The 24,832-nt window shown below is 39.8% G+C and overlaps 1 long non-coding RNA gene across 2 annotated transcripts in view; it reads left to right on the plus strand.

Annotated features, from left to right (window-relative positions):
* Positions 1-24,832, plus strand: part of LOC147344290 (uncharacterized) — a 611,360-nt gene that overhangs the window by 361,487 nt on the left and 225,041 nt on the right. Inside the window, exon 5 of one of the 2 annotated variants that reach the window (XR_015155376.1) lies at positions 5,427-6,290. The exons of the other annotated variant lie outside the window; for it this stretch is intronic. This is a non-coding gene — a long non-coding RNA (uncharacterized LOC147344290). Of the gene's footprint in view, positions 1-5,426; positions 6,291-24,832 lie in introns of those variants that run through there. 2 annotated transcript variants of the gene reach the window in all.

Genomic DNA, 24,832 nt, shown 5'->3' on the forward strand with positions numbered 1-24,832 from the left:
GGGGCTTGTGCTGCCATTCAAAAATAAATAAAGGTCTGGTGAATGACACTGGCGATTCTTAACATTCTGTGTGATTTAATTTTCAACCTAGAATTCCTTGCACTTTCAGCCCTTCCCTCTCTGCTCAGTATCAATACATATATGGGGCATTTCAATTGAGTTCAGCTTGGGCTAATTAAAATCTTAAGGTTTTATTAAAATGTGAGACAGTGAAGACAGAGAATTAAGATATTAAAAATGTTAAATGAAACATCCCGTAAATTAAGATTAAAATGATGATTCCATACATCAAGCTCTTTGAGTATAAGGGTGCATGTCTAAGTTTCTTTGTTAATACAGGATGAGACACTTGTGTCCTGCACCCTATTGCCCCCATCCAGGATGGGTCCTGCATGCTGGGACATCGGATATACCCCACATGCACATTCACTCCAGGGTACTCGGCTTTAGCTCAGACCTTGAAGGACTCGGTCTTTGGCTGCTCCCTTTGTGAGGATCGATAATAGTGAACACGCAGTCTCCATTTTACAGTGAAAGTTACCTTTCTGTCCTTAATGAACATTATTGATAGTCATCATAATCAGAGAAGAGGTAGAGTCAGTTAAGTGCATCACGGCATGGCAGGCACTTCACGTGGTACTCTCACACACCCTGAACTCTGCCAACGCTTGCCTACATGCTGATATTTTGGTTTTTGTTGCGTTGCCTGTTTAGATTCAGTTTGCAAGTTCGATTATGAAATGGATCACTGAGTTCAATCACAAAAGAAGGGAGAGCTGTCCTGATGTTGCCACTCCAGACCACAAGTGCTCAGAGTCCTGTGTCTGAGGAATAAAGCCTGATCTGAACATGTGGGTTTGTTAGGGCTTCCATGCTGCCCTGCCACTCTCATGCCTCCCTTTCATCTTTCCCCCGATACTCAGCATTAACCCTCTACTTGTCCACTCCCCTTGCCTTCAACATCCTTCTTCTTCCTCTTTCATTAGTCCTTCTGCTGTCCTGTCTCCTCATTAGGGCGTTGGTGGGGGACGATGGCAGAGCAAGACCGGACAACAGCACTGGATTTGAAAGAATACACATGAAGACATTCTTCTGAGCACTTTAATGAGCTCTGTTTTCCTGGAATGGCAGAGGGAGAGAGAGAAAAAGATAGTACACAGAGTTCTTGCTTTTTTTTCTTATTGCTGCTATATGGATAAAGATCAAAGTCTTTACCTGTGATTATCCATAAGACATGCAATAAAATGCCCAATTTGCAGTCAGAGCTAACTATGTTCTGTCTTTCAGAACACATTCTCTTTCTTGAAAAATCTTTCCTCGCTGAGGCCCCATGGGGCCTCTAAGGAAATATCTTTGCCACCAGCAGCACCAAACTCTGTAATATTGTTATTAAATAATAGGCTCTTTTGGGGCAGAAAACTGGCCATGTCCTAGGCATTTGCAGGAACTCAATAAATGCTCCAGGAGCATAGGTGTTTATGGAGTCTCTAGGGTGTGCTGACATGAATCCTTATGGAAAGGAGGATTCAGCAGTCAGCCAATATCGTGCATGTCCTTTAGGAACTTGCTCTAAAGTTTGGGCTCAGGGGTGGGGTTGTAGATACATGAATCAGTCAGTCAATAGTGCAGAGTAAAATAAGAGAAAGTGGCCTTCAGGTTTGGGGCTGTGTCTGAACTCAACTTGGTTCCAAGGGTTCTGACCACCTTTACCTGTATCAAGTGAATTCCTAATGGTTCTCACTTACATGAACAGCTTTGGAAGTAAATGGGAAAGTATCTGGCACACACAGAGAATGAGGATCCACAAGGTGAAGAAGAAAATTCAATATTTCTCAATATCAAATGTTAACAGGAAGGAAAATTTTGTTATGCAACTAAGAGCTTGCAGGAAAAGCAAAGGTTAGAAGTAGTTTTTGTTGGAGGAGAATCTTTATTTTCAATTCTGTTTCATCCCATTCTTTCCTCCTCGATGGGTGTGGGGGTGGGGACATCTGGTGTGACTGAGTCTAGAGAGAACCTTCGAGACTTTAGTAGGAGGCAGATGGGCCACTGTCTGAAACCCAGACAGTGTGGATCAGCTCTCTTTTGATCTACTTGAACTTTTTTCCTCTTTGCTTCTGGGGCCTCCTACTCTCAGGAAGGGAGGATTTGCCTTGCTTAATGTGAAAAGCAAATTAAGCAGACTTGCTTGTGGGAGCAAGCAGATCACTTCTCTCTTAGTTCCAGATTCTTTACTTGCCACTGTTCACTGAATTTGGGCTACATTCAAGTCTAAGTTGAGGACGGAGTCATAAAGGCTCACTGAGTCCTTTGACCAGTTTTGCTAGCAGTAAATCCCTGTTGGACTCTTCATGTCTTTTCCCAAATGTTTGTTAAAACACACAGGGGAGCAGTGGGTGATTTGACTATGTCTTAACTTCAGTGACTCATAATTGGGATCATAATGTGTTATGCATAGAATAAAGGGCCTTGAGGATATTCTGATCCATGCTTTATCATTTTCCAAATAAAGTGATGACAACCATTTTTACTGTGGTAAGACACATGTAACATAAAATATACCATTTTAACTGTCTAAATGTGCAGTGCATTGGCATTAAATACATTCACGTTGTTATGCAATCATCTCCACTATCCATCTGTGAAATGTTTTTAATCTTTCCAGACTGAAACTCTGTACTCGTTAAACAATAACCTTACATTTCCTCCTCCTCCCAGCCCCTGGCAATCACCACTCTATTTCCTATTTCTATGACTTTAACTACTCTTGATATCTCATATGTGGAGTTATACAGTGTTTGTGCTTTTGTGACTGGTTTATTTCACTTAGCATCCTGTTCTCAAGTTTCATCCATGTTGTAGCATGTGTTAAAATTTCCTTTCTTTTCAAGATTGAACAATATTCCATTGACGCATGTGCCATATTTTGTTTATCCATTCATCCATCAAGGTGTAAAGAAAGTGAAGTCAATGTTAAATGTTCATATTGCTTTTTTTGTTCAGAACGCTGTTTATGCTGGTGGTCTCAGCATCACTGATGTTAGTAGCATCACCTCTCACTCAGACTGTCCAAATCTGGATAGTGAGTTATGTGGTTATCCTCTGAGGACAAGTCTCCTAGAATCTCCATATTTCCTATAATTGATCTCATGTGCAGTGCAAGTTTACAGCTCTTCTGAAAACATTCACTAAACTTAGCACTGACAAGTCATACATCTTTCAGATACAAGTAGGACATGTCAGTGGGTGGTACTTTCCCAAATGAAGGAAGAAGAGATAATTGGTGATTTTCAGGCAGTTGGATAAATATTTTATTGACATCACAATTCAGGAGACCAGACTACCGAAGTCTGCCAGCATTGGAGAGCATTCCTAGCAAGTCTTAGAGGCAGACAGAAAATAGGTCACAAGCATGTCTCTCATAGATGGGTGAAAAAATGGTGAATATGAATGTCTTTCTTGCCACATTTATCTGACCGCTACTGCTGCTAAGTCACTTCAGTCATATCCGACTCTGTGTGACCCCACAGACAGCAGCCACCAGGCTCCCCCGACCCTGGGATTATCCAGGCAAGAACACTGGAGTGGGTTGCCATTTCCTTCTCCAGTGCATGAAAGAGAAAAGTGAAAGTGAAGTCGCTCAGTCGTGTCCGACTCTTAGCGACCCCATGGACTGCAGCCTACTAGGTTCCTCCATCCATGGGGTTTTCGAGGCAAAGTACTGGAGTGGGGTGCCATTGCCTTCTCTGACATTTATCTGAAGCCTCTGTTAATAGCGTTAAGGGAGAAAAGGGATGTGTGATTTTTTTTCCCCAAGGAGAATTTGCATCATTTGCTTAAGTAGGAGAAGCTGTTTGATGGTATAGTGATGGAGAGTTTACTTCAGTGCAATTGATGAAATAGGCAATGTGTAAAGCGTAGTAGCTGGAGAAAACCAGCATGAGCTGATCACTCAGGATCTTCTGAACTTCCAGGCTGATGACCTGAATTAGTCTTCACTTTGTCAGGAGGAAGCCTCCCTAGGATTAAAGTTCTCTCTGAGCAGAAAACTTGTCTGGCTTGTTCACTGGTGTATCTGCTGCATACAGAGGATGAGTGCCCCATGGTAGATGTTTTGATAAATATCAGAGGAATGGATGAGTGAGTGACCAACTTTGTGCCTATCACTTGGTTTCTCAAGAATCTAGTCATTTCGTCTGTAAAATAGGGACAATACCACCTTCTCTGATGTTGTTTTAGATACTGTTTAATTTCTAGTTTGTTTTCATAGGAAGGGCCACTGGACCTTCCCCTAAGGGAAGCATGGAATAAGATGATCCCAGACAAGGAGTATTTTGTACCATCAAAAAAATTGTATAATTGAATTTTACAATTAAAGAAGCCAGAAAAACATATCATTGTTAGATTGTAACAACTCCCTCTGGTCTGTCTACTTTATCATTTTAGAACAAAACCGTAATTGAAGCAATGGACTATACATGCCCTTAATTGAAACAGTTTTACAAATTGGGTCAGGAATAGTAACTGTTCACCAAAATCTGTGTCCTCCTATTTTTCCTTGATGCACAGCCAGGCTCCATTTCCCAACCCCTGTATCAGCTGGGAGTGGCCATGTGCCTGAGTTTTGTTAGGTCAGTTGGGACAGAAGTGATATGGCTCTGTCTTGGCATGCTTCTTTAAACTCCCCTGAGTGATCCTCTTTGACAGCCTTGCAGAGTGATAAATTTGGCTTAAAGTTCAAGTTGAAGAAGGTGGATCTTCTTCCTGATTGAGTTCATGGAAAAGAGTGATACCCGCCCTACAGAAACACTCACCTTGGGCTGTTAAATGAGTGAGAAGACATTTGTGTTGGAGGCCATTATATATTCTGGAGTTTGTTTGTTAGCAGCAGGCAGTGTCAGCTAAATAATACAGTTTTACTGCCTTAGTACTCTCTTGCCACCTCTATTATCTGCTTCCCAGAGTCAAACATCTTCAACTTTTTAAATTATTTATTTTGGTATTTACATCAAAATCTCTAAATAACAAAACTTTTATTGTTAGTTCCTTTTAGTTTATGTGGTTTATTGACTTCTCACTTCGGAAGATAAAAATGTGTCTCTTTTCCACCACGGTCCTTTTAGCCCTGCCCTTCATTCCTATGACATAGTTGTAACATAAAAACAAGTCAATATTTCTTATTTAAATTATTCTTAGCTTATGAACACTTGTCGTAGCTGAGATATGTTTCACTTTACATGATCAGTTTTTCTTTGTAAGAGATTCGTTTATCTGGAATTAACAATGTAGTCACTCGCTCTTCTTCCTCATCGTCTTCATCCTTCTCTCCCTTTTCCCACTTGCTTAGTTTTCTAAGTGCTAATCATAATGTATGCCTGCTAAGTCACTTCAGTTGTGTCTGACTCTTGCCATCCTATGGACCCCAGCCTGCCAGGCTCCTCTATCCATGGGACTCTCCAAGCAAGAATACTGGAATGGATTGCCATACCCTCCTCCAGTGGATCTTCCTAACCAAGGGATCAAACTGGTGTCTCTTATGTCTCCTGCATTGACAGATGGTTTCTTTACCACTAGTGCCACCTGGGAAACCCACTAATCATTAATCCAATCCCAAATTCTTCACCAGCTGAGTAAGTCTTCTCTCAGTACCCTCAAAGAAATTAACATTTTTATCAGTTTCATTTTCTTAAAGAAATATTTCCCATCCAACTATGACATATCTGAAAAATAGTTCTCTTAACCTGTTGAATAACTGTCATTGTGCAGACGCTTTTCAATATCATAAGGAAAAATGTTATCTTTTTACTGACCCTCTATTTCACATATTATATTTTGTTTTCTCTTATTTCTCTTATATTGCTACAGAACCTTTTCCAGTATCTTTCTGGCATAGAGTACATGACATATACATTTTGGTGTGTGATGGCTGAAAATATCTTGACAATCTGATAATTCTGTTTTGAAAAAAAAAATCCTCAAAATTTTGAAGTTATTTCTCTTCTGTATTATTTATCTTCTGGAGTTGCTATTATTGCAGTAATCCTAAAGCCATTATTGAGAGAGATTTATTGTTACACTTGAATTTTTGTAAATGATTATTTGTAATTGAATTAATTTGTGATAATCTTTATTGAATTATTTATTTTTTATATGAATCTTTTTTTTTCCTTATCTGGAAGTTTCCAATACTTTTTCCTTTCTTCTTATCACTTATGTCTTCAAACTTTTAGTAATGCTCTTTGGTTTCTATTTTCTGGAGAATCATCTCTCTCAGTTCTAGAAAAAATAAATTGAATTACATCTTTTATATCTTCCATCCATTTTCTCTTATTTTTGGGGTCATTTATTATTCGTATAATGTACTTCCTGAACTATTTTAGCTTTCTGTTCTTTCACAGATACAATGTATCTACTTATCTTTTTGAGAATATTAATGAAAGAAACTATTCGGTTTACATAAAACTAAATAAACTGAAGTTGAGGAGATTTGTTTATTTGGTTTCCATCTCTGTTTCTCGTATTCAGTGCTTGCATTAAAAAGTCCAGTAAGCCTTGGTTTTACTCATATTAAAGGGAAGAATAAGAACTGATCAGAAACACTAGCATTTGGTTAGAACTGTTCACTATGTTTCTAACGTTATCTGAACGAGCAGTTTCTTCGGGAGAATTCTTAATGTCAGTATCTTTAGGTCTTCTAGCTGTAGTTGGTCAGATATCCAAGTTGAAAACTGCTTCAGCATTGCCTTATGAAGGCTGTAAACTGATATAAATTTTGGGGGAGCCATGTAGAAGAAGAATAAAATGAAGGGATTTAACATTCACTGTAAAATTTTTGCCTAATTCTTTCCCCCCAGAAATGAATTTCTCTCCTGAAATGTTTCTGGAATCCTAAATCTAGATATAGTCCACTTTACTCTGTCTAGAGAATAAATTCCTAGTTATCAGCTCAAATGGAGGGTAGATTATCTATGGATCTGACTTTCTCAAGAGATCTTTAGACACTCTAATTATTCCCATGTTAATCTTCACTCCCAAGGTACCTGTTTTTCCCAAATCCTAAACCTTTTAGGAATTCATACTAAAGCTTCCTCTTGGCTTTTCCACTTCAAGCACAGAATTAAGATTTCTTGGATCTGCAAAGTCATATTGTCAACATATCCTGTCCATTTGCTTTCAGCTTTCAAAATCTTACTGTCTCATCGCCCAGTCTTTAAGTTCACACAGTTTCATGCCTGAAAACATTTCTAGCATCTTTGTAGGGCTTAGGGAGTGGATTAAATAGAAATATATGTTTTCAATCTGCCATCTCTACTAATAAGATGCATGCAATTTAACTTTTCATTAACAACACATTAAATCATAGATTTCTAATGTAAGATTATTCCTTGAATTATATGAGCTCTCAATCTATTACCCACATAGACAATTTTCTCCTTACTGACAGCAAAGCTATTCATGAGAAGGTGAATACATAAACATTTAGAGAACAATGTAAAGTCACTCAGCACTCATTCAACAAAGAATTATTTAGTGACTATGATAGGTCAGGTATTGGAAATACAAAAGTAAGCAACGCATCATCCTAACTTCAGGAATTCACCATGTTGGTGAGTAATTTTTTTAAAAAATTAAATATGAATAGAATATTAGGGCTTTGACAATGTCAACAAAGGGGAATTCAGAAGTGGGGTATCTATTATCATCTGAATGAATAAGAATTAAAGACATATTCAATGTTAATATTTCAAGAGATGGAAAGAAACCCAGTTAGATAAAATAGAAATAATGAAAGCTTAGAGATAAGAAATATGATACATTTAAATAACTGAATATGATGCTAGAAGAAGAGTAGAAAGCTTCACGTGGGTGAGACAGTAAGATGCTATATATGGCATGTTAAGTTGTTTAGAACAATGATGAGCCAGAGAATAGTCTTAGTTGGGGCATGACAGGTGAATGGGGCCATGTAAGAGAAAAATCATGAAAAATCCACTGATGATGATCCACAGTACCCTTTCCTACTCAGCCCTTACTATCTAACTCATTTTCTTGTACTCCCACGATTATTTAGCTAATTGTGTTGCAAATAGTACAGCTTCCTGATAGTCTTATTTACAACCATCAGTGACTTAGTGTTCTATCAACTCTCAGAAATTATGATTAAAACATGTGTCTTCTGCCACTGCCCTGAGAAAAGAGGGGTACTGTCATGAAGCAAATGATTTGCTCTGGTCCTTTTTCAGGCAGTAGAATGTGCTAGTTCTGTTCTAGTGCTAAATCATTAGACTCTAGAGCTAATGGTTTCAAACTCAATTTAATCCATTTTCTCTCTAGCAGCTCTGTGACTGCAGATCACATGTTAAATCATTTCTCACCATCTAACAAATGAATACCTTTTTTCCTGTTGAAGAATTATTCCCTCTGCCAATGTCATTCAAAGTTTGGGGCCTTTGAGAGAGTCCTCTTATTCCTGAATTATCAAACATTTTCTCTACAAGAGGGATTACAATACCCAAGGTGATTAGGGACAGTGAACATATAATCCCGTATTCTCCAAGAAAGATAGTACCGTGTAAAAAACAAGGCTGGATTGATAGTATCAGACTGACTGGAACTGAAGTGCTATTCTTCACAACTTGCTTATATAACTTATGGGAACTGAGTCTCTGATTCCTTTCTATAAAATAGGAAGATATATACATTCCCATAGGGAAGGCAATGGCAACCCACTCCAGTACTCTTGCCTGCAAAATCCCATGGACGGAGGAGCCTGATGGGCTGCAGTCCATGGGGTTGTGAAGAGTCGGACACGACTGAGTGACTTCACTTTCACTTTTCACTTTCATGCATTGGAGAAGGAAATGGCAACCCATTCCAGTGTTCTTGCCTGGAGAATCCCAGGGACAGGGGACCCTGTTGGGCTGCTGTGTATGGGGTCGCACAGAGTCGGACATGACTGAAGCAACTTAGCAGCAGTAGCAGCGGCAGGGTTATTCAAAGTATTAAATGAAATAATGGGAGTAGAACAAACTATTAAAATTATAAATACTATTGTGGGCTTTTTAATATTGAAAATTTCTAGATGGCTAATTGTGTACTTTAATTTCTGTATTTCTATTGGCTTAGTCCATGGTAGAAATTTTTTTCTTCTATATTTTTATTATTGTAAAATACACTTAAATACATTTACCATCTAACCATTTTTAAGTGTGCAGTTCAGTAGTTTTAAATGCATTCATTACGTTGTGCTACCATCACAACTATCTATCTCCAGAGTACTTTTCCTTTTGTAAAACTGCAACTCTATACCTATTAAACAATAGCTCCTCATTTCCCCCTTGACCGTCAGCCCCTGACAAATATCATTCTGCTTTCTGTCTCTATGATATTGACTATTCTAGATACATGGCAGAGATTTAAAAAATTATTAAATAAAAGAAGCAGCTCTCTCGTCTGGAGCTAGCTCAGTTTAAAACAGCTCATAGGGAAATTATGAATTCACTAAGGTTTTCTTTGAGCTCTGCTGACCTCTACTTTCTGTGGCCTTTCAGTTCTCTTGTCCTTGTTCTTTCTCTTGTTTTCCTGGGTCCTTATATGTTCTTTTACTTTCTCTTCTTCATATTAAAATTTAATTGTAGGAAATAAGGAATGATTTCTTAGTATTCAAATGTCATTTCTTTCTCAATTTAGGAAGATTTTGGCTACAAGTATGAGAAACACCTTCTCTAACTGCCTTAAAGGTTATAGAAATGAATTTTTAAATATACTAAGTCCTGTATCAGAGCAGGATTCAGCTATGTCAATTCCACTGCTCAGTAGCATTATTAGAGGTCAGTTTCCTTGTTCTGCCAGTAACAGCATTGGCTTAATCCTCAGGCTGGTTGCACTTATCAAAAGATGACTTCTTATAATAACTCAGTCTATCTGTTTCTTCTTTCACATCAATCAGCCAAATATAAGAAATGAAAAACTTTCTTTTTTTTTCATAATTATAGAGTAAATGATCTTCCCTTCAGCCCTCTTGGACCAAGTTAAATGCCCAGTACTAGATTAAACACGGTTTTTAGAGTGTCACCTCTCCCTGCCAATCAGCCCTACCTTTGGAACTCTGAATGAGAGTATCTTCCTCTAGGCACAAAGGCTACCTAGAGGGCTTTGTTTAGGAAAGAAAAATGGAGCTGTGATACTACCTAGACTATTCACACCTAATACACATCCCTTTCTTCCTCTAAAAATGACCTGTCTCATCAAAGAGCCTTCATGATCCAGTGAGCAGGTAATAGGATTCATTGGGATGAGGATATTCTCTGTAAGATGTGCAAACATCTGCCTAAAGTCCCACTCAGAAGAGAACCAGGGGCTTTTGTGTCCCTCATCATGAATCCCCATTTTCTGCGGGCTTGAATGGCTGTGAACACAGAAAGACAGTGTGTGTGTGTGTGTGTGTGTGTGTGTGTGTGTTTATATATATCTTCTGCTAGCCTTCTAGCCTGAATCACCCTCAATTTTGTCCCTTATCAACCAGTTAAGTCACCCTGCACCTCCTTCCCTCTCCCTACTCTCTGAGTCCCTTAGAAAAGATAACAAATGAAAGCAAGCATGTTGATGCATTTTTAGGAAAATGTTTTACAAAAACAATTCTGAAAACAGTGGCATCTAAATCCTCTAAATATAAGAATAAAATCTCCTCCTTCCCTGCTATTCTTTTCGAATAGGACTGAGGCTTGGAGATAGGATTTGCTAATAATACAGATGTGTGGATACCCATTCCATTTGGTTTCCTCATAGCCTTGAGGACAGTTATTTGGTTCCATCAGTTTACTACTGTCAGTGACTACTTTTGATTCTTTCTTGAGCTAATTTCTCTCTCTCCCTCCCTCCCTCCTTCTTTATCTCCCTCTCTCTCATTTTTTTTTTTGTACAGAGGAATGTGAAAGATGGATTCTTTATCGACATGCTTGTTAACACAGTTCTATTCCCCCCAAATTATATATTAATAAAAAAGGGAAGATCTGTGCTTTTGTAACTTCTAGGGATAAAGAGTTTGTTTTTATGTTTGGCTATTATGAAGTGACAGATTTGTAGCAGAGAGTAAAATCAGAGATTTTAAAAAAGAACAAAAAAGAACAAGAGGGATGGTATGGCGAGGGAGGTGGGAGGGGGCTTCAGGATGGGGAACACGTGTACACCCGTGGCGGATGCATGTTGATGTATGGCAAAACCAATACAATATTGTAAAGTAAAATAAATAAATAAATAAATAAAAATAAAAAAGAACAAGGATGAAAAGGAAAACCATTTATTTCTGTGTGACTTGTGTGAAGGACCATCCACATAGAATTAGGATCTCAGGGATCTTAAACACTGTATTAGCATGAGCCCACTTGCTGATACAATGGACAAGACCCTAACTCTAAATGGATTGAATAGATTACAGAGAAATTAGGAGATATATTAGAATAGCTTAGTGTTGAATAAGGAATACAAAAGTCAAATTTGAGAGAGACCAGAACTGGGGTGATGATTATAATTCATTTATCAAATATTATTATTGGCAGATATTATTCTTAGATAAGTGAAAGTGTTAGGCGCTTAGTCATGGCCGACTCTCTGTGACCACATGGACTGTACCCCACCAGGCTCCTCTGACCTGGGTGGGTCAGAGGGATTCTCCAGGCAAAGATTACTGGAGTGGGTTGCCATTCCCTTCTCCAGGGGATCTTCCTAACCCAAGGGTTGAACCCAGGTTTCTGGCCTTGCAAATAGACTTTAACACTAACTAGTCTGGCTCTAAACCTGTATTTTGAAACATTTGATGGCTTTTAATCACTTTTAGAGGTAGACATTCTCATGCATGGAGGCTCTTGCTACTTCTCAGAGGTTAACTTGCAGCTCTGCTTCCTCCTTTTGGCAAAGAGCAGGACCACTGCAGCTTCAGACTCAGATAATATCCCAGATCTTAATTTTGAAATCCTAGGGAATGCCTTGTCTGGGACAGTATGGATGATGACTCTATTCTTGGATCAGTAAATATGGTCAAGGGGTGGAGGTATCCCCTTTGGCTTAGACTAGTTTCTGGGTAGCCTGCCTACCCAGGCAGACTTTGTGTATTGCCAGAAAGATGGAGGAAGGGATGCAGGGCAGATAAGCACCACTGTGGCTCAGGACAATGGCTGTGTAACCAGCATGTTGACATGATACTTGATTCAACCCTCATTGTCTACTTGAGGGAGATGCTTAAATAGCTTGGTTTTCCAGAGAACTCATTGCCTCCCAAGGATGCCCATTACTGTTTAAAGAGTTTCAAGCTTCGGAGAGCAGATGAGGAAAGTGTTTTGGAATACTAAGGTCTTTCCCAGCCTTTGCATTAGCATTGTGCCACAAAAACCTATAAAGAGAGTATCTGGTCTACTTAAACCTCTATATGTTTTCACTAGGATGTCCCCAGAGTCCAGCACAGATGGATGGATGGGTGAACAAACCTGGTTCAATGCAATTTAACAAGCACTTATTGAACCATCAGGTTGATTGATTATCTCCCCAAGAAGGCTGATAATTTTGGCAGTGAAGGTAATAACAGATTCAGGACTTGTGAAAGAGTCCTTAGGGAAGTGTGATTTCCAGAGTCAACAATGGCTATGTAAACTCTCCTAAGAAAGAGAAAGTCTGTGCAGAAAAGTCAGCTTTAGCCCAGGCTACACCTCTCTATGTATGTGAACTTCCCTAATAAAACAGAAGCTATCATGTCAAAGTTTCCAGAGGTCAGAGGCATCTGGACTATTATGTATTCCACTTTTTAAAGTACTTCTTCTCAGAGCTAACATGTTAGATTTTAAGCTATGTGATCAATAAGGTCTCTGCTAACACTGTAAATGATTTATAATTTTAGTGCTGAAAAGGACCATTTCCTGGAATGTCCTATATAATTTTTTTTTGTGAAAATTAAGTTATATTGTCAGTGTACTTGGGTAATGCAATTTAAAGGAACTCTATCATGAAATCCACAAAATGAACTATTTTCTATAATTTGTCCATTATTCACCATTTATGTGAACTTGGATTTTCACAAACAATTTTGCCTTACTACCCCTCTTCCCACAAGCCAAACCTTTCCTGGATTCTGTATGGCCCCACAAAGAGCCATGAGGAAGTTCTTAGCTGCTGGTCTGACAGTGTCACCTCTATCTGTTGACATCTAGATAGTCTAAGGAAATATATCACATTGGCATTCCAGATGGATTTGTACATAACACAGAGGGGAGTCAGCCCTTTCCAAACACCCCCACAGAGGAGATGAGCTGAGTGATAGATTTCAAGCACAATGAGACTGGGCATTGTCACAGACCGGAATTATGGTGACAGAAATCACACCCATTGTTGCATTTTGGGCATGTGGTACATATACACTGGCTTACGAAATATGTACAAAAATCTGGCACCAACCAGAGCCATAAGATGGAATTTCAAACTTAATTCAGTTTTCTCATACCAAAAAGAGAATAAATATTCAAATTCTTGAGAATATTACCATTAATAATTGTTAAAGATAATGACAAATATGCATGTATGTGCTGTGCTGTGCTTAATCGCTCAGTTGTGTCCAACTCTTTGCAAGCCAATGGACTGTAGTCCGCCAGGCTCCTCTGTCCATGGGGATTCTCCAGGCAAGAATACCGGAGTGAGTTGCCATGCCCTGCTCCAGGCAATCTTCCCAACCCAGAGATTGAACCCAGGGTTCCCGCATTGCAGGCAGATTCTTTACTGTCTGAGCCACCAGTGAAGCCCATATTGCAAGACAGTAAGGAGTGGTAGAACTTGGCAAGAGCTTTCCCACCCTAAAGACATTCAAATTTAAACACACAAAATGATGCGTTGGAAAAAACCCACAGGCCACGGATTATTATTATTAATGGTAATTTTTTGTACTTTTCAACAAGATTGCCAACTCTACACATGTACAAGTGGTGCTATAGTCTTAAATATACATATATATATATATATTTGCATATGTATTCACACAGGTGTATAAATGCATTTAGAACTAAAGGTTCTAACACCATTGTGCCAGACCAATAAACATAAAACACAAGGCAAAAAAAGAAAAAAAGTCTGCCGCATATAGTTGTTTTCTAGGTACATGATTCAAAGCAAGTGAAATACTGATGTAAGTTAGTCTCTTTCTCCTACAAGACTGTTGCTAGGCCTGTAAGGTGTACAGCAAGGTCAAAGGGGCAATTACCTCAATGAAGAAAAATATCTGCACAAAAACAAAACTTTGACTTGTCCATCAGGGGCTCCCCTCTCTGTTTTCTCAATGAATTCTAACCTAGGTCTGGTAGATGATTTTTGTTTAACTTCTAAACTATAGGGCTTTAATAAAAATCCAGCAGAGTCAGGGAAACAACAGTTGATACACTCCTTTCAGATTTGAAATAGGGCCAATATAATGTAACTTGCAGGCTATATAGGCATATTCATAAAACATCTATTTCTGGTTTATTGACTATGCCAAAGCCTTTGACTGTGTGGATCACAATAAACTGTGGAAAATTCTGAAAGAGATGGGAATACCAGACCACCTGATCTGCCTCTTGAGAAATTTGCATGCAGGTCAGGAAGCAACAATTAGAACTGGACATGGAACAACAGACTGGTTCCAAATAGGAAAAGGAGTATGTCATGGCTGTATATTGTCACCCTGTTTATTTAACTTATATGCAGAGTACATCATGAGAAACACTGGACTGGAAGAAACACAAGCTGGAATCAAGATTGCTAGGAGAAATATCAATAACCTCAGATATGCAGATGACACCACCCTCATGGCAGAAAGTGAAGAAGAACTAAAAAGCCTCTTCATGAAAGTGAAAGTGGAGAGTGAAAAAGTTGGCTTAAAGCTCAACATTCAGAAAACGAAGATCACGGCATCCGGTCCCACCACTTCATGGGAAATGGATGGGGAAACAGTGGAAACAGTGTCAGACTTTATTTTTCTGGGCTCCAAAATCACTGCAGATGGTGATTGCAGCCATGAAATTAAAAGATGCTTACTCCTTGGAAGGAAAGTTATGACCAACCTAGATAGCATATTCAAAAGCAGAGACATTACTTTGCCAACAAAGGTCCGTCTAGTGAAGGCTATGGTTTTTCCTGTGGTCATGTACGGATGTGAGAGTTGGACTGTGAAGAAGGCTGAGCGCCGAAGAATTGATGCTTTTGAACTGTGGTGTTGGAGAAGACTCTTGAGAGTCCCCTCAACTGCAAGGAGATCCAACCAGTCCATTCTGAAGGAGATCAGCCCTGGGATTTCTTTGGAAGGAATGATGCTAAAGCTGAAACTCCAGTACTTTGGCCACCTGATGGGAAGTGTTGACTCATTGGAAAAGACTCTGATGCTGGGAGGGATTGGGGGCAGGAGGAGAAGGGGACGACAGAGGATGAGATGGCTGGATGGCATCACTGACTCGATGGATGTGAGTCTGAGTGAACTCCAGGAGTTGGTGATGGACAGGGAGGCCTGGCGTGCTGTGATTCATGGGATCGCAAAGAGTCGGACACGACTGAGCAACTGATCTGATCTGATCCAATCTGAACAAGTATGTTGGAGCTATAGCAGGATTTCTTAACAGTAGTACTGTTGACAATTTGGACCTGATAATTCTTTGTTGTAAGGAGATGTCTTGTGAGTTATAGAATACTTTGCAGTATCCTTCACTTCTGTGCAGTAAATGTAATATGCTTTCCTCTACCCAAGGGGTCCCCACCCCCCAGGCATGGATCAGTAGAGGTATGTGGCCTTTAGGAACCGGGCCACACAGCAGAAAGAGAGCAGCAGATGAGTGAGCAAAGCTTCATCTGTGTTTACTGCCATTCTCCATCACTCACATTACCCCCTGAGCTCTGCCTCCTCTCAGATCAGCAGCAGCATTGGATTCTCATAGGAGCTCAAGCCCTACTGTGAACTGTGCATGCAAGCGATCTAGGTTGCATGGTTCTTATAAGAATCATCCCCAAACTATCCCCACCCCATCATCCATGGAAAAACTGGTACCTAGTGCCCAAAATTTTGGGGACTGCTGGTCTACCCCACTGATGAAAAGTAATAAAGTCTGTAAAGAAAGTGAAAGAAAAGTGAAAGTCACTCAGTCATGTCTGACTCTTTGCAATCCCATGAACTATACAGTCCATGGAATTCTCCAGGCCAGAATGCTGGAGTAGGTAGCCTTTCCCTTCTCCAGGGGATCTTCCCAACCCAGGGATCAAACACAGGTCTCCCTCATTGCAGGCAGATTCTTTACCAGCTGAGCCACAAGGGAAGCCTTGTGCTAGACATTGCCAAATGTCACTTGTTGGGCAAATTGCTTCTGGTTGAGAAACACTGGTTTAAAATGAAGACCCAACTACCTTCCATTATGACTATCCTAATGATTCTTATTTATTATGGGTATGTCTATGAAAGACATCATCGAGGCACTTAGTTCTTTCAGTCTAATGTTAAGGGCATCTGTCTTAGGTTTTATTTCTTAGAAGAGCCTGCAACAGGGATTTGTGTGCAAGCAGTTTGCCAAAGCAGAGAAGGCAATGGCACCCCACTCCAGTACTCTTGCCTGGAAAATCCCATGGACAGAGGAGCCTGGTAGGCTGCAGCCCACGGGGTCGCTAGGAGTCAGACACGACTGAGCGACTTCACTTTCATTTTTCACTTTCATGCATTGGAGAAGGAAATGGCAACCCACTCCAGTGTTCTTGCCTGGAGAATCCCAGGGACGGGGGAGCCTGGTGGGCTGCTGTCTCTGGGGTCGCACAGAGTTGGACACAACTGAAGTGCCTTAGCAGCAGCAGCAGCAGTTTGCCAAAGAAGTGCTTCAGAGAGGAATCATCTGTGAGTGAGGTAAGCAGATTAAGGAAGGAGGAGGAGAGGCAGCAAATACATGGATTCAGATGAGATCTAGCCTCAGGCTGATCCCTTCGGAAGTTCTGAAATATAAATTGCCCCATGGAATTTGTTCGGTGTTGAATCAAGGGTACTAGACTTCTGTATCCCATGCTGGTCAACCATTGCAATGAAAGTTGAGACTTTTTGAACTGTACCAATAATATCTGCTATAGAATTTCTCCATAATAATGTTGAATGAAGTTGATTGGCTTAAAATATTTTCTCCAGAGGTGGATATTATTATGAAAATGGAAGCACATGGAGAATGGTCCAAATTGGCATTAACTCTGGCCTAATATAAAACTTCTTCATTTAAAATTAAGATTTTCGAAGAAGATATTTTACTAGTAATTAGTAACTTTGAATGCCTTTTTACTATAATTATGCCTCCAAGCATAAACTTCCAAAACATTTTTAATATTGGCATTGTGTTTTCTCTACAGTGAGAAAAATTATATATACGTATATGTGTATATACACACACATACATACACACACACACACTTTATCAGAATTGCAACAACAAAAATCTCCAGTATACACTTAAAATGTGTCTTCTGTCCCTTTTCCCTATTTGTTTGTTTGTGTTCAGGGAAAGTGAAAATGGTAATGAGAATAGCAAGGCCAGGAAGAACATTATCATGACTGTAAACAGAATGAGTCATTCAGATTGAAAGAGGTGAGGGAAAATTAGAAAGTCATATTTGTTGCTTAGTTGCTAAGTCATGTCTGACTCTTTTGTGACCCTATTGACTGTAGCCCATCAGACTTCTTGGCCCATGAGATTTTCTCATCAAGAATACTGGAATGGCTTAAGATTTCCTTCTCCAGGGGATCTTCCAGACCCAGGGATCAAACCTGCATCTCCTGCATCGTAGGCAGGTTCTTCATCACTGAGCCACCAGGGAAAAGTCATATACTTCATTCTAAAAGCTAATGCAAATGACTCTTTGATCATTGTGTGGGGTTGTTGTGCCATTATTTCCCTGTGTGCATGTGCACACACACACACTGTGGAAAGATGAGTTACTGGTAATAACCCTTGTTTGAAAAAAACTGTAAACATATCTGTATAAATCTCCATGCAAATACCTTTTTTTTGGACTTTGGGGACAATTGCAAATATCTTTTAATGTATCTATCATTTAGATGTGGCTCACAACTGGATATATATAACATTATAAATATATATATGTATAATATGTATATATGTAACATTATAAAGATGAACAAAAATGAACCTGACAGGGACATGGTTACCTTTGTTTAGAAAATGACAGTGTACACACTGTTCCTACAAGTCCATTAAGTACTCTGCTAATTGCTATCATGGGAACCTTAGTTTGTCAAAGTTTTCAGTCTAGTTGGACTGCAAGGAGATCCAACCAGTCCATTCTGAAGGAGATCAGCCCTGGGATTTCTTTGGAAGGAATGATGCTGAAGCTGAAACTCCAGTACTTTGGCCACCTCATGGAAGAGTTGACTCACTGGAAAAGACTCTGATGCTGGGAGGGATTGGGGGCAGGAGGAGAAGGGGACGACAGAAGATGAGATGGCTGGATGGCATCACTGACTTGATGGACATGAGTCTGGGTGAACTCTGGGAGTTGGTGATGGACAGGGAGGCCTGGCATGCTGCGATTCATGGGGTCGAGAAGAGTCGGACATGACTGAGAGACTGAACTGAACTGAACTGAACTGTGTAGATGGAATAAACACATGGAAGATGACAATTAATTCCAGGTCATAAGTAGTCAAACAAGTGGTACCTATAGAATATGATAGAAGTATTTCTGGAGGGAGAGAGGCTGTTTTTGTTTTTGAGATAGCTAGAACCTACTAGGGGCTTACCTAGTGGCTCAGATGGTAAAGAATCTGCCTGCAATGTGGGAGACTTGGCTTTGATACCTGGGTTGGGAAGATTCCCTGGGGGAGGGCATGGCAACCTACTCTAGTATTCTTGCTTGGAGAATGGACCGAGGAGCCTGGCATGCTGCAATCAAGGGGTCATAAAGAGTTGGACAAGACTGAGCATCTAAGCACAGCACAGAAAACTTTAGGGGTATTTACATTAGGTTTTGCAGTTGTGTGAGGTACTTCATCTATTCTTAGGCAACGTTTAGCTATTGCACACAATTCACAGTTTAATTTGTGATGTTCTAAGTTCAAGTAGCAGTGTTGGATTCCTTAGGTTACCTAAAGGAAGAGTGAGGGTTTCTCTTTAAAACTCATATTTTTTCTGTTTAAGAAATTATGTGAGCTCTCTAAATAATTCAGAAAGTCTGAAGAAGAAATGAAAGGTAATCCATAACCCCAACATGTTTTGCCTTTTGTAAACCCCTACTAAAATATTAATAAACAGGAATGGATTTCTTTTCAGAGTTTGAGATGTAAAATTGCCTTACACAACCACGGGTGGTCTAAAAGTGGTGTGAGAAGTTGTCATCTAGACTCTGTTAGCTGTTTTAGGACCCACTTAGCTACTAATAGCCATCTAATGCCATCTCAAGCAACTCTGTGATAGGGAACTCTTAACTCTTGGAGAAAACCAGGCTATTTTCAGAGACTTATCATAGTCTGAAAATGCTTCAACATATATCTAAATCTTCTGCCTTTCATTTTCCATGTGTTTTCCTGATCATGAGTGTCCCAAGCATAAGTTAAACCTTCACTTCTAAGGTTTTTGTGGCGACTTTGTTCCTTTCTCTATTTCCTGACCAAGTCCATGTTCACTGACTGCTGAGTACTCTGCAAGGTATTCACAAGTAAACTTTGCAGCAATAATATTATGGAAGAAATTCTAGGTACCCTTTAGATTGTGCACAGAGAGGTCAGAATTGTTCTACCTTTTTTTTTTTTTAAAGAATGAAGTAATAACTAATAGTTGTCACACAGTGTGAACAGCAATATTGCTATTATGCAGGAAAGTCTTCATTACTTATCTGTCTCCTTTTGTCATGCCCCCCCGCCTTCCACCAAACAGCCCCAACAATATCTCCTGGGCTTTTTTAATTCAATAGCTAATAAGAAATAATTATGTGTGTCAACTTTCAGCTGTCAAAGGAGAGAAGACGATTTATAACAGAAAATTGAAATTCCAACAGTTGGCATTTTCATAAATTTCTTTATTTTTAAAGGGGATACATGTTATTAAGGATTAGGTTGCAGCCTTTTGATATGTCTCTCTGACTATACCTTCCCCATTCTCTCAGTGGTCACTAAAGGTCTGTGAATGTTTTGTAAAGAGAGACAGAGACAGTGAATTCTTTTAGTATGAGTGTCCCCTGAATAATGTTAAAAGAAAAAAAAATGGTGGAAAGATAATCTTATAGTAGGGGAGTTCGTAATCAGTGGGGAATTTTACATCACTTCCAAACTATCCTATCTAATGGTCTGTAACTCATTTAGGGACTAGGCAGCTGCCATACATGAGTAATAAGAGATGGGTGAAGCTGGTGGTAACTGAAGAGGTCACAGATCACCTAAAGGCAAAGGGTTATCTCAGCGTCAAATTGTTATTGCTCTTTGGGAGTTTGGGTCCACCCACTGTTCCTGAATTCTTTGACATTTTTCAAGAATCACCCCTCAAATCCTTCTTTTGGTGCAAACTTTCTTGCCTTTTTTCACAATTGGTAATTAACTTTTTAAAAAGCATTAGGTCAAACAAAAAATAGTTCTGTGGGCTGAATTCGGACAAAGGCAGCACTGTCGGAGACCCAAGACATAGAAGTTCTTTAATGCTAGCTAGTAAGTCTAATAAGCTGTTCCTTTAAAACAGTTGAAGAAAGATTCACAGTGCCTCTTAAAGGCTGAATAAGGTTGAAATTAGTGAAAGGGAATGGAGACATTGGAACAAATAAACATGTCTGAAGATAGATAAGTGGGAATAACCACTAACATGGGGATGTGAGAGTTGAATGTCCTAAATGTTTGGCATATATGATACTAACTGAAGAGGTAAAGGGAATTGTTGGATGAGTTATATGGACTGAGATCAAAGAAGATATTTTATGCCAACCAGAGGGGAAAGATTCAATGGGAATGCTTGGAAGCAGAGAAATGAGTGCAGCGGGAGAATGGTACAATACAAGCAGCAGTTAATAGAGGTTTTTAGGGGTGTGTGTTTGAGGGCATGTCCAGGTTAATGCTCTGGACCATTCTGGAGATGGTGCCCTTGTCTTTGTTGACTAATCACTATTGAACCAATGGAGGAGGTTCAGCCTAGGGAAGGCTGGGAAACACCTGGGATGGTTGTAATAAGAAGAGAGATATCCCTTAGACTGTTGATTTACAAGGGTTTTTTTACTTCTGTTCCTTCAATCCTTCCTTAATTTATGCTGCTAATATTTACTGAGCACCTGTCTACATCCAGTTCAGTTCAGTCTGTCAGTTGTGTCTGACTCTGCAACCTCACGGACTGCAGCACACCAGGACTCCCTGTCCATCGCTAACTCCTGGAGTTTACTCAAACTCATGTCCATTGAGTCCGTGATGCATCCAACCATCTCATCCTCTGTTGTTGCCTTCTCCTTCCACCTTCAATCTTTTCCAGCATCAGGGACTTATGCAGTGAGTTAGTTCTTCGCGTCAGGTGGCCAAAGTATTGGAGTTTTAGCTTCAACATCAGTCCTTCCAATGAATATTCGGGACTGATTTCCTTTAGGATGGAATAGTTGGATCTCCTTGCAGTCCAAGGGACTCTCAAGAGTCTTGTCCAACACCACAGCTCAAAAGCATCAATTCTTTGGTGCTCAGCTTTCTTTGTAGCCCAACTCTTACATCCATACATGACTACTGGAAAAACTATAGCTTTGACTAGATGGACTTTTGTTGGCAAAGTAATGTCTCTACTTTTTAATATGCTGTCTGGGTTGGTCATAACTTTTCTTGCAAGGAGCAAGCATCTTTTAATTTCATGGCTGCAGTTACCATCTGCAGTGATTTTGGAGCCCCACCAAAATAAAGTCTGTCACTGTTTCCACTGTATCCCCATCTATTTCCCATGAAGTGATGGGACCAGATGCCATGATCTTTGTTTTCTGAATGTTGAGCTTTAAGCCAACTTTTTCACTCTCCTCTTCCACTTTCATCAAGGGGCTCTTTAGTTCCTCTTCACTTTCTGCCATAAAGGTGGTGTCATCTGCACATTTGAGGTTATTGATACTTCTCCCGGCAATCTTGATTCCAGCTTGTGCTTCTTCCAGCCCAGCGTTTCTCATGATGTACTCTGCTTATAAGTTAAATAAGCAGGGTGACGATATACAGCCTTGACGTATTCCTTTCCCTGTTTGGAACCAGTCTGTTGTTCCATGTCCAGTTCTAACTGTTGCTTCCTGACCTGCATACAGATTTTTCAAAAGGCATGTCAGGTGGTCAGGTATTCTCATCTGTTGAAGAATTTTCCCCAGTTTGTTGTGATCCACACAGTCAAAAACTTTGGCATAGTCAATAAAGCAGAAGTAGATGTTTTTTAGGAACTTTCTTGCTTTTTTGATGATCCAGCGGAAGTTGGCAATTTGATCTCTGTTTCCTCTGCATTTTCCTACATCCTGTACTATACTAATTCTAGAGAAAATTTCCCCCTCTACCCTTCTTGAGCTCTTATGACTGGAATAATAATAAAATTGATACAAGATAGATAAAGAAGAAAAAAATTTGTGCACAAAGAGGTCTCATTGAAATGAGACATAAAAAGTGGCCAAATCAGGCATTATTTCTTTAGAAAAACGAACATTTGTGAGAAGTTGACAGGACAAAGACACTTAGGTTTGGTGTGATCAATCAATGAAGAAAGTAAAGTTTGGGCTCAGGGTAGTAAACTAAAAAAGTAACAAATTTTATTTGTAAATCCTGCTTGGCCTGAATTCCCTGTCTCTGGCAACACGGGTGTTCTTTTTTAATTTTAGTTGGTGGGAGGGCACCTTTCATATGGGAAATTCATTTCCTGCTTTCAGGGAGACAAAAGGGAGGGGCAGAGTGTCCCTTTTGTAGTGCCCATTTCTTAAGCAACTTTAAATCAAAATAACAAGCTACTGAGATACATTTTGGCATGGCGTATGCTAGGCCTCAATACTAAGAACTAAAGATTGCCTGAGAAATATAATGGAAGTAAATAAATGCAGGTCACACTTGCATAAAGAGTAAGAGCCGAGAGAAAGGAATAGAAGGAGCTATAGGAGCACAGAAGACAGGCACCTGGACAGGCATGAAGTATTCAGGAAATGCAGTCCAGAAACAATATCAACATTGAAATGTTGAGGATCCATAGAAGTAAAACAGGCCAAGCACAGGAACAAGTGGTTCATGGAACATGGACAAAAGCAGATGTTGGAGCTGAAATGGTAACTGAGGACATTTAAACATGCCTGGAATGTAAAAAGAAAGGGGAACATTGGCAAGACGCGAGTCTGGAAAGGTAGTCGGGAACCCCATTCAGTGGGTCTTGAAAGCTTTAGGAATCTGTACTTTGCTCAAAGAAATTAAATATTTTAAACTGAATGTTAATAATTTTCTATGCTTTCAAAAAATCCAAATTTCATTTTATAATTGGATGGGCAACAGAATGCCTGGAGGCAGGGAAACGGGGATTTGAACTTGTTTATATATTCTCCAAGCCAGGCTTTAGCAATACGAGAACTGTGAACTTCCAGATGTTCAAGCTGGTTTTAGAAAAGGCAGAGGAACCAGAGATCAAATTGCCAACATCCACTGGATCATCGAAAAGGCAAGAGAGTTCCAGAAAAACATCTATTTCTGCTTTATTGACTATGCCAAAGCCTTTGACTGTGTGGATGGCCATAAACTGTAGAATATTCTGAAAGAGATGGGAATACCAGACTACCTGACCTGCCTCTTGAGAAACCTATATGCAGATCAGGAAGCAACAGTTAGAACTGGACATGGAACAACAGACTGGTTCCAAATAGGAAAAGGAATACAACAAGGCTGTATACTGTTACCCTGCTTATTTAACTTATATGCAGAGTACATCATGAGAAACGCTGGGCTGGAAGAAGCACAAGCTGGAATCAAAATTGCCGGGAGAAGTATCAATAACCTCAGATATGCAGATGACACCACCTTTATGGCAGAAAGTGAAGAGGAACTAAAAAGCCTCTTGATGAAAGTAGAAGAGGAGAGTGAAAAAGTTGGCTTAAAGCTCAGCATTCAGAAAACTAAGATCATGGCATCTGGTCCCATCACTTCATGGGAAATAGAGGGGAAACAGTGGAAACAGTGTCAAACTTTATTTTTTGGGGGCTCCAAAATCACTGCAGATGGTGATTGCAGCCATGAAATTAAAAGATGCTTACTCCTTGGAAGGAAAGTTATGACCAACCTAGATATTCAAAAGCAGAGACATTACTTTGCCAACATAGCCATCTAGTGAAGGCTATGGTTTTTCCAGTAGTCACGTATGGATGTGAGAGTTGGACTGTGAAGAAGACCAAGCACCAAAGAATTGATGCTTTTGAACTGTGGTGTTGGAGAAGACTCTTGAGAGTCCCTTGGACTGCAAGGAGATCCAACCAGTCCATTCTAAAGGAGATCAGTCCTGTGTGTTCATTAGAAGGACTGATGCTAAAGCTGAAACTCCAATACTTTGGCCACCTCATGTGAAGAGTTGACTCATTGGAAAAGACTGATGCTGGGAGGTATTGGGGGTAGGAAGAGAAGGGGACGACAGAGGATGAGATGGCTGGATGGCATCACCGACTCGATGGACATGAGTTTGAGTAAACTCTGGGAATTGGTGATGGACAAGGAGGCCTGGCGTGCTGCAATTCACAGGCTCCAAGGAGTCGGACATGACTGAGCGACTGAACTGAACTGAAGTGAACTGGTATACTCATAGAATTGACCCTACCAAGCAACTCAGAAAGGCATTACTGTTGT

This window comes from Bos grunniens, chromosome 26 (assembly GCF_055505025.1).
Source record: "Bos grunniens cultivar Pamir isolate PY7600 chromosome 26, Bosgru_T2T1.0, whole genome shotgun sequence".
In the NCBI taxonomy this organism is placed as follows: Eukaryota; Metazoa; Chordata; class Mammalia; order Artiodactyla; family Bovidae; genus Bos; species Bos grunniens.